The sequence below is a fragment of the Balaenoptera acutorostrata genome, chromosome 14, assembly GCF_949987535.1.
Source record: "Balaenoptera acutorostrata chromosome 14, mBalAcu1.1, whole genome shotgun sequence".
NCBI lineage: Eukaryota > Metazoa > Chordata > Mammalia > Artiodactyla > Balaenopteridae > Balaenoptera > Balaenoptera acutorostrata.
The window spans coordinates 90,493,339-90,508,211 of record NC_080077.1 but is presented as its reverse complement, the minus strand read 5'-3'; the positions used below and the strand labels follow the sequence as shown (position 1 = coordinate 90,508,211).

The 14,873-nt window shown below is 44.3% G+C and overlaps 1 pseudogene; it reads left to right on the top strand.

Moving 5' to 3' along the window:
- Positions 1-2,025: 2,025 nt before the first annotated feature.
- LOC102998006 (epithelial splicing regulatory protein 1-like) lies at positions 2,026-4,718 on the top strand (annotated as a pseudogene).
- The last annotated feature ends 10,155 nt before the right edge of the window (positions 4,719-14,873 follow it).

The following is a 14,873-nucleotide window of genomic DNA, read 5'->3' as shown; positions in this document are numbered from 1 at the left end:
AATATATTATCTAGCTAACCAACTACAGAAATGGAATGGGGCACAAATTAAAGAAAACCCCATAAACCAAAGAATCTACTAGGGTGACCTACTAGAAATTTGTTGCCATGCGACAGGATCTAGACGTTCCAGAACATTCACCATCACATCTCTTAGCTTCCACTTCCTATGTTCCTACTTATTCCAAAATGATTCTGAGAAGAGGCCTGTTGTCCTCATTTAGTATTCTAAACCTGAAAGCCAGGCCCCATATCCAACTTCTCTTGGTTTTATCCAAACTATTTAGATATTGCATCATAAAAGAACAACAACAAAACAAAAACAGAAACAAAAACAAATGCCCATGGTGTGCCTTCCCCTTTTCTGTGCAATGTTAGTCAGACACCTTTACTTGCCAACATACAGTATAGTTTACTGTTTCTCAAGTACATCCATTGCACTAGATTTCAAATTCAGTCTTGCTCCAGGTCCTAATGACCATGACCAAATTATACCTAGTGCTGCTGTAATAAATTACCACAAACTTCATGGTTTAAAGCAACTAAACCTTGTAAATTTCCAGTTCTATTTGTCAGAAATGTGACATGGGTCTCATTGAGTTAAAATAAAATTGTTAGCAGGTTGCACTCCTTTCTGGAGGCTCTAGGCTTTTTCCCTGTGATGTCACATTTTCCATGGTGTCTCAAAGGTTCTCCGTTTTTATTAGATTGAATTCATTTTAACAATCTAGGATGATTTCCGCATAACCTTAATTATACCTTCAAAGTCCCTCTTGCCATGTAGGGTAACATTCACAGAATACATGGACATTGGGGGACATTGGGGAGAGAGGTGGTACTCTGCGTGGGGTTTTTTTTGTTTGTTTGTTTTTTGTGGGTTTTTTGTCATTTTTTTAGAGCATTTGGTTTATTTCTGACACGTGAATCTCAAGACAGCGGCAGATTCTGGGTGGAGGGGGTGGGGGTCTGCATCGGGGTTGGAACTCCACCTTGCGGGTGGGGAAGGCCTCGCCCTGCACGGACACCATGTGTTACTGCCCAGCACCATGATGTTCTGCGGGTCGTGTGTCTCTTGGACCACAGCGCATTGGCACAGAATCGAAGGCGAGATCAGAGTCACCTGGAGGTCACGGTCCCCCTGCCGCTTGCCGGCCAACAGAGCATCCAGGACCAACCGCCTACCCTCTTTCTTGCGCTGGCCTAGGTCATTGCTGACTAGCTGAGCAGTGGCGCTGGACCTACGGGCAGGTAGGCGGGCTGAGGTGGACAGGGAGGGGTCGGGGCTGCTGGCTGACCTGGACAGGCCTAGAGCAGCCATCCTGGGGACTAAGGACCTTCAGGACAGGAGCCCCCGGCCGCCCTTGGCACTGGGCTCCCTCTGGGCGCAGAGTTGGCCGAGTTTGGGCAGCGTCACCGTGGTGGCTTTGAGGGCGGCGATGCCAGAGTTGCGGAGAGCCAAGGACTCCGGGTCCTGACGATGTCCCGCCGGGCCTCCTCGGGGCGCAGCATCTCGGGTTCCACCATGCAGATGCGGCGGGGTGAACAGCGAGGGAGGAACTTGGGGTCTGGCAGCAGGCCGCGGTGAGGGACCCCCAAGCCTTCCGAGTTCTCATCTGAGTCCGCGGTGCAGGGACCGGCGAGCAGAGGGTCCGAGTCCAACAAAGTGTGCTGGGGGCCGCCAACCGACCGGACGGCGTCACCTCAGCCGCCGGAGGTCCCGCCCGCCCGCCCTGGGACCGCGCCGGGACCTGGCGCTGCCGTCCTTGGAGCTGCCGGGAAGCCGGTGCCGCTGCCATGGCCTCGCGGCGCTCAGACACGTGGGGCGACACCAGGCACTGGTCCCCGTCGGGCGGGAGGCCGCGCAGCGGAAGCTCAGCCCCTCCTCGCTCGCAGAGAGGGACACGGCCTCGTCCACGCGGTGGAGCGCGAGGAACCGAGCCGGCGGGCGGCGAGGGCAAGGCCACCGCTGGAGAGGCCTCCGCCCCGCCCCGGGCTCAGCAACGGTACCCGCGGGACGCGGGCTGGCATGGGCGCGCGGGCCGGGGCTGCAGGCGGCCGACAGCAGCCTCAGCGCTTCGTCCTCCGGGCCGGCGCGTGGTCCCCGCAGGGCTCAGGCCCGGGCCCGGCTGCTTTCCAGTCTGGGCCTGTCCGCCATCCCGGGGCCGGGGGCTGCGGTCCCCCCACGGGTGGGGACCAGCGTCTCCATCCCGGAAGCTGGGGGCTCGCGGACTCGGCCGGGGAATGCGGAGCCACCGCGGGCCCTGGGGCCGCCTGGACGCCAGCCTTCTTGCCGCGGACCACCGTGGAGGCCCTCCGGGGCACCTCCCGGGGCTGCGTCCCAGGGGCGTCCGGCTTTGCCTCCCGGGCCGACGGGGCCTCTTTATCAGCCTGCGAGGGGCCTAGCCCCGGGGAGCACCTGCGCTTGCCCGGCGACGCTGTTGCCCGGCCTCTCTCCTGGAGCTGTCCCGGGAGCCCACGCTTTCTCGGCTCTCGGCTCCCCGGGGCCCCGCCAGGTCCTGGGGGTTAGCGCAAGCTCCGGCAAGAATCCCAAGTGCTGCGGGCAGACCAGGCGCGGGCGCGCGCACAGTGTCACCAGCCCCGGCGAGTCCGCTGGCAGAGCTCCTCGGGCTAGGCCGGCAGCCGCTCGAGATCAGGGGCGAGATGCTCAGGCAGGCCAGGAGGCGCAGGGTGTTTTTGTTTGTTTTAATTTTATTTATTTAATTTATTTATTTTCGGCTCTGTTGGGTCTTTTTTTTTTAACATCTTTATTGGCGTATAGTTGCTTTACAATGGTGTGTTAGTTTCTGCTTTATAACAAAGTGAACCATCGGATGAAGGGATAAAGAAGATGTGGAACATATATACAATGGACTATTACTCAGGCGCAGGGTTTTGACTCCGCGCTAGCCGCGAGGAACACCCGACACCCATGTTGGATGAGAAGGCCTGTCTTCCCTGGAGACCCCGCCCGCTGCCCGTCGCATGCGGCCGACTGTTGAGGCTGGGGAGGCTGTGAGGGCCCGCCGCGGGGGTCACCAGCAAAACGACCCCCCAATCCAGGTGCCTCACTGGCTTCCAGGAGCTCGTTGACCAGCACTGCGAAGAAAGCAGCGTCACCAGGGCCGCTTCGAAGATGTAGCTGCAGGTCCTCGGAGCCTGAGGACACCCGCGGAGGTCGGGGCTCCAGCAGCTGGAGGGGTCGCTGGCCCAGCGGCTTGGCCACCTGCTCAGAGAGAACTGAGGAGGCCCTCAGAGGTCGGCATGCACGCCTCCTGCCCCGGGTGTGGACACCGGTCAGGTGTGGCCTGGGGGGTTGGTTACCCCTTTTTATTCCAGGGACTACGTGGAAGGTGGAGAGGGGTGGGCACTCTTGCTTCTTCTCTCCGAAGTGGGTTTTAGCACAGGTGATCCCGTTCTCACTTCCTCCCCATCTCACCACCTCTCGATGGTACTTCTCTCCCCGTCTGTTGTCATGACAGCGTCTCGGTGGCGCTTTTGGGATCACTGCTGGGGCCACCGGGACCAGGCTGGGCTCCGATGAGAAGGACATGATCCTGCTGTTATGGAAAGTCGTGCATCTGGCCCACAAGATTTTGGGACAGTTGTACGACGTAATAGACCAGTTCAGTTGGAACTGACCAAGAATTAATTGTGTAAAAGGAACTAAGATGGACTGTGAAAGCCTGTTCTCTGTGCCAGCTGGGCCAAGCCCTCCAGTAGTTTAACCAGTGGGCAATCAACTGAACACTGGGGTAGGAACCTTCTTCTCTCTCTGTACTGAAGGGCAGCTTCATGTCAGGCAAATCCTGCATCATGAGTTTTCCAAGAAGAAAGTATTATTGATTGAATGTTTCTATTCCTTTTTTGATTTCTGTAAAGAATTCAAGAAGTGTTGCCTTGGTTCACCCGATATGGATCAACTGGAAGCTGCGGTAATGGCAGAGTGTTGAAATGTTGAGAAGAATAGTTCAGCCTCCCAGTATGGAGCTTCTCAAGTTGACGATATGGGGAATATAATTTAAGCAATGACTTCAGAGCCTTATAATCACAGGTTTTCAGATCCAGAGAGAGTAAATCACACATTCGAAAGTGGCACTTACAGCAAGATTATTGATAACAAGACTACAGTCAGGGCTAGGGATTTATCTTGGCAGCCTTCATTTCAAGATTCTTGAAAGGACTCAATATTGTCAAGAAAGGTGAAGCACTTCAGAGTCAAGAGAGTAGAGAAGCTCTGGTTAGGTTTGTGAGTAACACAGAGACCTAGCATTACACAGGCACAAACATCACATGGGGACCCAGTACGCTGAGGCTTACAAAGCAAACAAGTGAAGATTTTCTTAAAATTGCTGGTGGTGCATCCAAAGAGGTAGCCCAATTTCTCTTGCAGGGAAGAAGTCATTGCCTGCATTCAGGGACTCCCTTTCACGGCCACAGCTGAGGAAATGACCTTCTTTGGACAGCATCGCCCCATGTCTGGGGAGAAGGCATCCTCTTTGTTACCCACCAGATGGCAGGCCAGCAGGGAATGCCTGTGTCTTCTTTGCTGTGCCCAATGCCTTCAGGAAGCATAAGGACTTGTTGGGTAAAGGATACATTGAGCTTCTCAGGAGCACAGCAGCCGATGGTCAGCAGGTGGGTTGGGCTGCTGTGCTCCTGGAACGTGGATGTGTTCACCAACCCCGAAGTTCTCTGAACCCAGTACTATTGGGATTTTAATGAGGCTTCATCACAGAGGCATGACTGATTACTATCTCCATTACAGCCCCTCTCCTCTCTCTGGAGAATGAGAGGTGGGGCTTAAAACCCCAAGCTTCTAATTGTGGCTTGGTCTTTCTGGTGACCATTCCCCATTCAGGAACCCAGAAAGAGTCACCTCATTAGAACAAAAGACACTCCTGGAAATTTCAAAGGATTTAGCGGTTTGGTGTCAGATATTTCTATCACTCAGAAAATTTCAAAGGTCTCAGGAGCTCTGTGTCAGCCACTGGGATCAAGGACTAAAAGTTAAAACAAAAGATTCTCCTATCACCCCTCTTTACAATGGGTTTAGGAGCTCTGCATCAGGAACCGTTTCAAAAGACCAATACTTATATTTCTTATTATTTCACACCAGGGTAACTAGTCTGTTTTTGTCATCTTACACCTCATATTCACTCCCTCCCCTACCACATAGTTTATCTGGTTAAACCAAAATCCTAGGCTGTTAAAGTTTTTAGATGAAGCCACAGCTCTGATGCTAAGAGGCCATCTGTATTAGTTTTCAATTGCTGCCTAACAAATTACTACTAACTTGGTGGCTTAAAGAACATCCATTTATCAGTTCACAGTTCTGTAGGTCAGAAGCTGGGTGGGCTTGACTATGCATGAGGTCAAAATGAAATGTTGGCCAGGCTGGGCTCTTACACGGAGGTTCTGGAGAAGAATCCACTTCCAGGCTTATTCAGGTTGTTGGCAGAATTCATTCTGTATGGTGGCAGGACTGAGGCCCCGTCTTCTTGCTGTGGGCTGAGGGTCACTATCAGTTCCCAGAGACTGCTCTTGTTCTTTCGTGTGGCCTCCTCCATCTTCAAGCTGGAAGCGGCATGTGGGCATCCATGCCTTGGCCATTGTTGGGCTCCAGCATCTCAGCGCTACATCCAGTCAGGAGAGAGGCTCTTAAGCGCAGTCTCTTTTCCCAAACTGCCAAAGCCACTGGGTCACGGCAGCTCCCTGCCAGTTCTCCAGGCAGCCTCTAGAGCCCCCTGCTCAGGTCCCCTGGACAAGGGGGACATTTACTAGTGGGAGCCACGTGTAGCCCACCCAGATGAGGATGGCCCCCTTTTTTTTTAAAGCCATAAAGCTCAATATTTACAAGAACAAATCCATACTTGGTTCTAAGAATACTGGCCACATAAAGAACTGTTTACTTCTCATAACAAGAAAAACCTAAGCGTATGCCTTACTCTTAAAATATAGAATAACAAATAAAATGTAAAACTCAAAGAGTAAGCCACTTATTGAATGCATGCCCTTTCTCCTTCTGGGAAACAGCATAAAAGCAAATTTTGTCAGGGCTCAGGGCCTTCCTATCAGCTCCCCTGACCTGCAGCTGTGGCCCTGTAACTTTAAAAAGGTCATCCTTTTCACACTGGCCAAAGAGAGCCAGAAGGCAGGCCTGGTGAGCTTACAGCACACCTCTTCCCACCCTCTTTGGGAGAGGTAAGTACTGACTTTCTGGGAAAGTTTCCAGATGCAAAGTTTGCTCCTCTGCCTCCTGGGGTTGAAGGGAGCTTGGTGATCCCCCTGGCACTGAGTTTTGCTCCCTGCATTCCAGCCCTGACTCTCACTCCACCAGGACCTGCGGCTGCAGAGCTTTAAAAGGTTCCCCTGCACTGAAGCTAGCTGCCCTCCCCAAAGAGAACAAGTCAAGTCAGATGATGTGGAAGATGCCAGTCCAGCTCTTTCGTTTTGGGAATCATATCTCCCTGGGTCTGGCAGAAGGAGCCAGCAGAGTCTGGCCGGAAGACATAATGATCCCAGGTGTGGAAGGTGGCATGGCAGCCCCAGGTGCCAGCCAAGAGCCCTATGAGTCTGCTGGCTTGACAGCTCTGTTGCCAACAAGTGCCGAGTATAACAGACATTCACACAGAGTATCTGTCAACTCCAGAAAGCACAGCCCATGCCCCAGAGAAGCCAGAGCACAGCCTCGAATGCACAACTAGTCGCTCCATGGAGAAAGTGGGTGGAGAGACACAGAAGATAGTTGAGAATGATGCCTTGGTGAGTGACCTGGTTTAGAGCTGTTGTTGGGGTATTTCAAGCCACTGGATTCGTTGGTGGGATCATCACTGTGGTCGTGCAGAACGTGTCAGGAAGGTACTCACCCTCAAGAGCTGAAGAACTGTGCCCTTCTTCCAACATCATTCAAAGATATAGTTTCCAATTTCCCCTGTCCCCAGACATGTGGGGGAAGGTGACCCGTGGAAATGCTTGGCCACCCACTCAAAATCCACAATGATCCATCCGCTTGCCAACAGCAATCGAAGGAAAGATAACTCAGAGGACTTGCTCCTTTAAGCATTTGTCTTTTGAAATTTTTTTAAAGATATAAACTTTGTAAACGGTGATTTAAAGGGAAAAATGCATAGAAAGTGGAGCAAAACTATGTAAATTGGACAAACAATATAATTCAATCCATGTTAGAATATGTAATTGTGTCTTTGTACCAACCATTCTCTGGTGTTATTAAAATGAAAAGGAATTTGGAAATATTTATACCAATGGAGTCCTTGGGTCTGGTGCTGTGTCAGTAAGTGATATAAGCCTTCTGCAGTTTTGGATCTATTGAAATGTACATATTCCAGTCTAGTTTGGTCTATTTTTAAAGCCTGATTTAGTGTGAATGATCAAGTAGAAAATCTAAAGTTAGATAATATGTAATGAGCAACTGCCTTCCACAAGTCCAGATAAATCATTTCAAAGGCATCTATTTTAGATCATAAACAGGAAGCCTATACTTTTGAGAAGGCATGTTGTTTCTCAAAACTAGGACACCGGGCAGGCTCTAGGCTTGCTTTACTGCCTTCTCCAGCAGTGACTTGATGACACAAAGCTTTGCTCCTACCTATGTCCTCTGCTTCCCTCAGATAACGGGGACCCAGAGCTAAGGAGATGGCATTCTCTCTTTCCAAGACACAAGTCCTTCAGATTGGCTCCTCTGCTCTGGAATATGGGGATCTCAGCCCTGTATTCCCAGGAAGCTTCTGGAGACCAAAAGTTGCCAGAGGCTCAAGTGTACCAGAAACCAAGAACCACGGTTGTCTCCAAACATAAAGAAACCCTGTTTGTGCCTCTGGAATGGGAAATACCACCTTCCAGTTTTCTAACATTTACCTTCTGTTTCAGAGGAAAAATATGGAAGCAAAAATAACTTTGTAAAATGCTAATTTTAAAGAAGCAGCTAGATTTAAAGACTAGATTTTAACATAAAAGATATTATCAGTCTTCATAATATACTACATAGTTTTGTGGGGTCATAACTGAAAAAACATCAAAATAAAGGAGCCCAAACTGCCTTTCTGTATTGGTATCATCCAACTTAGTTCATTTCCTTCTATATATTTATTGAATTATTTTTCCTAAACAATATTTTTTTTTACACTGAGCAGATGCTCTGTTGTGATTGTGGTTGTACAATTCTGATATCCTCTAAACTTGTAAGAGTTCAAAAAACAAGAAAAAGTAAAAAGCACCAGTTGAAAAACATCAGCTCATTTCGCCTACTTTGGGCAGTAATACTGTGGATGCTATTTTAAACACTGTGCCCTTGTTTTGCCCAATTCCAGCTGATGCACCAGCCCAGATTCCATATTTGAACATCAGCTGACTGAGAGAAGGGGATTAAGAACAGCTTAAAATCTTTGCATTTCATCACTCAGATTCCGGAACAAGAGTGAGGAATAATGTCTGTTCTTCTTTCCTATCTTTTCTTTTCTCCCTCACCCACCCCAAGACCACCCCAAGTCGTACACTGGACCTGTTCCCTGCTGGGACAGGACTGTGGGTTTGTTTGTAACATCTGCATTGGTGCTCAATGCAGTGTGGACATGTTGTAAAATAAACCAGGTGGTGGCTTATATTAAAAAAGTCCATATTATATATTCCTTTTTTCTTTTTTTTTGGGTGGTAAAAATATGGGCAACTTTTGTTCTCTTCTTTACATTTCTTGCAATTTCTAATTACTCTACAACTAACATTAATTACTTATGTAATAAAAAAGCAACTATTCTGAAAAGTTTCATTTTCCTTCTTAAGAAAAATAAAATACAAATTCAGAGAGAAAATTATCATTTTATACATTTAATAAACTTCACTTACTTAGACATTTTCTTTTTTTAACATTTTGATTGGAGTATAATTGCTTTACAATGATGTGTTAGTTTCTGCTGTAAAATAAAGTGAATCAGCTATGCATATACATATATCCCCATATCTCCTCCCTCTTGTGTCTGCCTCCCACCCTCCCTATCCCACCCCTCTAGGTGGTCACAAAGCACTGAGCTGATCTCCCTGTGCTATGCAGCTGCTTCCCACTAGCTATCTATTTTACATTTGGTAGTGTCTATATGTCCATGCCACTCTCTCAGCTCATCTCAGCTTACTCTTCCCCCTCCCCGTATCCTCAAGTCCGTTCTCTACATCTGCGTCTTTATTCCTGTATTGTCCCTAGGTTCTTCAGAATGCTTTTTTTCTTTCTTTCTTTTTAGATTCCATATATATGTGTCAGCATACAATATTTGTTCTTCTCTTTCTGACTTACTTCACTCTGTATGACAGACTCTAGTTCCATCCACCTCACTACAAATAACTCAATTTCATTTCTTTTTATAGCTGAGTAATATGCCATTGTATACATGTGCCACATCTTTATCCATTCATCTGTCGATGGACACTTAGGTTGCTTCCATGTCCTGGCTATTGTAAATAGTGCTGCAATGGATATTGTGGTACAAGACTCTTTTTGAACTATGGTTTTCTCAGTGTATACGCCCAGTAGTGGGACTGCTGGGTCTATGGTAGTCCCATTTTTATTTTTTTAAGGAAACTCCATACTGTTCTCCATAGTGGCTGTATCAATTTACATCCTCACCAACAGTGTAAGAGGGTTCCCTTTTCTCCACACCCTCTCCAGCATTTATTGTTTGTTGATTTTTTTGATGATGGACATTCTGACCAGTGTGAGGTGATACCTCATTGTAGTTTTAATTTGCATTTCTCTAATGATTAGTGACATTGAGCATCCTATCATGTGTTTTTTGGCAATCTATATATCTTCTTTGGAGAAATGTCTATTTAAGTCTTCTGCCCATTTTTGGATTGGGTGGTTTTTTTTTGTTTTTTTTCATATTGAGCTGTGTGAGCTTCTTGTACACTTTCGAGATTAATCCTTTCTCAGTTGCTTCATTTGCAAATATTCTTTCCCATTCTGAGGGTAGTCTTTTTGTCTTGTTTATGGTTTCCTTTGCTGTGTAAAAGCTTTTAAGTTTCATTAGGTCTCATTTATTTATTTTTGTTTTTATTTCTATTTCTCTGGGAGGTGGGTCAAAAAGGATCTTGCTGTGATTTATGTCATAGAGTGCACTGCCTATGGTTTCCTCTAAGAGTTTTATAGTGTCTGGCCTTACATTTAGGTCCTTAATCCATTTTGAGTCTGTTTTTGTATATGGTGTTAGGGAGTGTTCTAATTTCTTTCTTTTACATGTAGTTGTCCAGTTTTCCCAGCACCACTTATTAAAGAGGCTGTCTTTTCTCCATTGTATATTCTTGCATCCTTTAACAAAAATAAGGTGACCATATGTGTGTGGGTGTATCTCTGGGCTTTCTATCCTGTTCCATTGATCTATATTTCTGTTTTAGTGCCAGTACCATACTGTCTTGATTACTGTAGCTTTGTACTAGAGTCTGAAGCCAGGGAGCATGATTCCTTCAGCTCCATTTTTCTTTCTCAAGATTACTTTGGCTTTTCAGGGTCTTTTGTGTTTCCATACAAATTGTGAAAATGTTTGTTCTACTTCTGTGAAAACTGCCATTGGTAATTTAATCGGGATTGCATTGAATCTGTAGATTGCTTTGGGTAGTATAGTCATTTTCACAATGTTGATTCTTCCAATCCAAGAACATGGTATATCTCTCCATCTGTTTGTCTCATCTTTACTTTCTTTCATCAGTGTCCTATAGTTTTCTGCATACAGGTCTTTTGCCTCCTTAAGTAGGTTTCTTCCTGGGTATTTTATTCCTTGTGTTGCAGTGGTAAATGGGAGTGTTTCCTTAATTTCTCTTTCAGAATTTTCATCATTAGTTTATAGGAATGCGAGAGATTTCTGTGAGTTAATTTTGTATCCTGCTACTTTACCAAATTCGTTGATTATCTCTAGTAGTCTTCTGGTAGCATCTTTAGGATTCTCTATGTATAGTATCATGATATCTGCAAACAGTGACACTTTTACTTCTTCTTTTCCGATTTGGATTCCTTTTATTTCTTTTTATTCTCTGATTGCTGTGGCTAAAGCTTCCAAAACTATGTTAAATAATAGTGGTGAGAGTGGGCAACCTTGTCTTTTTCCTGATCTTAGTGGAGGAGTTTTCAGTTTTTCACCATTGAGAACGATGTTGGCTGTGGGTTTGTCGTATATGGCCTTTATTATGTTCAGGTAAGTTCCCTCTATGCCTACTTTCTGGAGTTTTTTTTTTGTTTGTTTGTTTGTTTTTTTTTTTTTTTTTTTTTTTTTTAATCATAAATCAGTGTCGAATTTTCTCAAAAGCTTTGTCTGCATCTATTGAGATGATCAAATCTTTTTTCTCCTTCAATTTGTTAATATGGTTTATCACATTGATTAATTTGTGTATATTGAAGAATCCTTGCATTCCTGGGATAAACCCCACTTCATCATGGTGTATGATCCTTTTATTGTGCTGTTGGTTTCTGTTTGCTAGTATTTTGTTGAGGATTTTTGCATCTATGTTCAGCAGTGATATTGGCCAGTAGTTTTCTTTCTTTGTGACATCTTTGTCTGGTTTTGGTATCAGGGTGATGGTGTCCCCATAGAATGAGTTTGGCAGTGTACCTCCCTCTGCTATATTTTGGAAGAGTTTGAGAAGTATAGGTGTTAGCTTTTCTCTAAATGTTTGCTGGAATTCACCTGTGAAGCCATCTGGTCGTGGGTGTTTGTTTGTTGTAAGATTTTTAATCCCAATTTCAATTTCAGTGCTTGTGATTGGTCTGTTTCTTTCTTTCTTTCTTTTTTTTTTTTTTTTCCATGGTTCAGCCTCGGAAGGTTGTGCTTTTCTAAGAATTTGTCTATTTCTTCCAGGTTGTCCATTTTATTGGCATATAGTTGCTTGCAGTAATCTCTCATGATCCTTTGTATTTCTGAAGTGTCAGTTGTTACTTCTCCTTTTTCATTTCTAACTCTATTCCTTTGAGTCTTCTTCCTTGTTTTCTTGATGAGTCTGGCTAATGGTTTACCAATTTTGTTTATTTTCTCAAAGAATCAACTTTTAGCTTTACTGATCTTTGCTGTCATTTCCTTCATTTCTTTTTCATTTATTTCAGATCTGATCTACATGATTTCTTTCTTTCTGCTAACTTTGGGTTTTCTTTGTTTGTTTGTTTTTTTCATTCTTCTTTCTCTAATTGTTTTAGGTATAAGGTTATGTTGTTTTTTTGAGATGTTTCTTGTTTCTTGAGATAGGATTGTGTTGCTATAAACGTCCCTCTTATAACTGCTTTTGCTGCATTCCATAGGTTTTGGGTCGTCGTGTTTGCATTGTCATATTTTCTAGGTATTTTTTGATTTACTCTTTGATTTCTTCAGTGATCTCTTGGTTATTTAGTAGTGTATGGTTTAGCCTCCATGTGTTTGTATTTTTTACAGATTTTTTCCTGTAACTGATATCTAGTCTCATAGTGTTATGTTGGAAAAGATATTTGAAAGGATTTCAATTTTCTTAAATTAACCAAGGCTTGATTTGTGACCCAAGATGTGATCTATCCTAGAGAATGTTCCATGAGCACTAGAGAAGAAAGTGTCTTCTGTTGTTTTTGGATGGAATGTCCTATAAATATCAATTAAGTCCATCTTTAATGTGTCATTTAAAGCTTGTGTTTCCTTATTTATTTTCATTTTGGAGGATCTGTCCATTGGTGAAAATGACATGTTAAAGTCCACTACTATTATTGTGTTGCTGTCAATTTCCCCTTTTATGGGTGTTAGCATTTGCCTTATGTATTGAGGTGCTCCTATGTTGGGTGCAACAATATTTACAATTGTTATATCCTTTTCTTGGATTGATCCCTTGATCATTATGTAGTGTCGTTTTTTGTCTCTTATAATAGTCTTTATTTTAAAGTCTATTTTGTCTCATATGAGATTTGCTACTCCAGCTTTCTTTTGATTTCCCTTTGCATGGAATAACTTTTTCCATCCCCTCACTTTCAGTCTGTATGTGTCCCTAGGTCTGAAGTGGATTTCTTGTAGACAGCATATATATGGGTCTTGTTTTTGTATCCATTCAGCCAATCTATGTCTTTTGGTTGGAGTATGTAATCCATTTAAATTTAAAGGAATTATCGATATGTATGTTCCTATTACCATTTTCTTAACTGTTTTGGATTTGGTATTGTAGGTCTTTTCCTTTTCCTTCTCTTGTGTTTCCTGCTTAGAGAAGTTCCTTTAGCATTTGTTTTAAAGCTGGTTTGGTGGTGCTGAATTATCTTAGCTTTTGCTTGTCTGTAAATGTTTTAATTTCTCCATCAAATCTGAATGAGATCCTTGCTGGGTAGAGTAATCTTGGCTGTAGATTTTTCCCTTTTATCTCTTTAAAGATGTCCTGCCACTCCCTTCTGGCTTGCAGAGTTTCTGCTGAAAGATCAGCTGTTAACCTTATGGAGGTTCCCTTGTATGTTATTTGTTGCTTTGCTCTTGAGGCTTTTAATATTTTTTCTTTGTATTTAATTTCTGATAGTTTGATTAATATGCTTCTTGGAGTGTTTCTACTTGGATTTACCCTGTATTGGACTCTCTTCACTTTCTGGACTTCATTGACTACTTCCTTTCCCATATTAGGGAAGTTGTCAACTATAATCTCTTCAAATATTTTCTTAGTCCCTTTTCTTTTCTCTTTTTCTTCTGGGACCCCTATAATTCGAATGTTGGTGCGTTTAATGTTGTCCCAGAAGTCTCTGAGACTGTCCTCAATTCTTTTCATTCTTTTTTTCTTTATTCTGCTCTGCAGTAGTTATTTCTACTATTTTATCTTCCAGATCACTTATCCGTTCTTTTACCTCAGTTATTCTGCTATTGATTCCTTCTAGAGAATTTTTAATTTCACTTATTGTGTTGTTCATCATTGTTTGTTTGCTCTTTAGTTCTTCTAGGTCCTTGTTAACCATTTCTTGTGTTTTTCTCTATTCTATTTCCAAGATTTTCTATCATCTTTCCTATCATTACTCTCAATTCTTTTTCAGGTACACTGCTTATTTCCTCTTCATTTGTTTGGTCTGGTGGGTTTTTACTTTGCTCCTTCTTCTGCTGTGTATTTCTCTGTCTTCTCATTTTGTTTTACTTGCTGTGTTTAAGGTCTCCTTTTCACAGGCTGCAGTTCCGTAGTTCCCATTGTTTTTGGTGTCTGCCTTCAATTGGTAAGATTTGTTCAGTTGGTTGTGTAGACTTCCTGGTGGAACAGACTGGTGCCTGTGTTCTTGTGGATGAAGCTGGATATTGTATTTCTGGCAGGCAGGACCATGTTCTGTGGTGTGTTTGCAGTGTCTTTGAACTTATTCTGATTTTATGCACCCTCTCTGCTAAAGGGTGGAGTTGTGTTCCTGTCTTGCTAGTTGTTTGGCACAGGGTGTCCAGCACTAGAGCTTGCTGGTCATTGAGTGGAGCTGGGTCTTAACATTGAGATGGAGATCTCTGGGAGAGTTCTCGCTGATTGATATTATGAGGGGCAGGGGGGTCTCTGGTGGACCAATATTCTGAACTTGGCTCTCACACCTCAGAGGCTCAGACCTGACACCTGGCTAGAGCACCAAGACCCTGTCAGCCACACGGCCAGGTAAATGGGGAGTTTCTTGCCTTTTGGGAAGCCTGAGGTCTTCTGCCAGCATTCAGTATGTTTTCTGTAGGAGTTGTTCCACATGTAGATGTATTTTTGATGTGTTTGTGGGGAGGAAAGTGATCTCCACGTCTTACTCCTCCACCATCTTGAAGGTCCTCCTATATTCCTTTCTTTGTCCAAGAAAATTACAAACTACAAGTTATTATTAGTAAATTTAAAGTTGAAGTTCATGTATATCTTGAGTAGCTTAGTCCTTAATTGGAAATATTGATA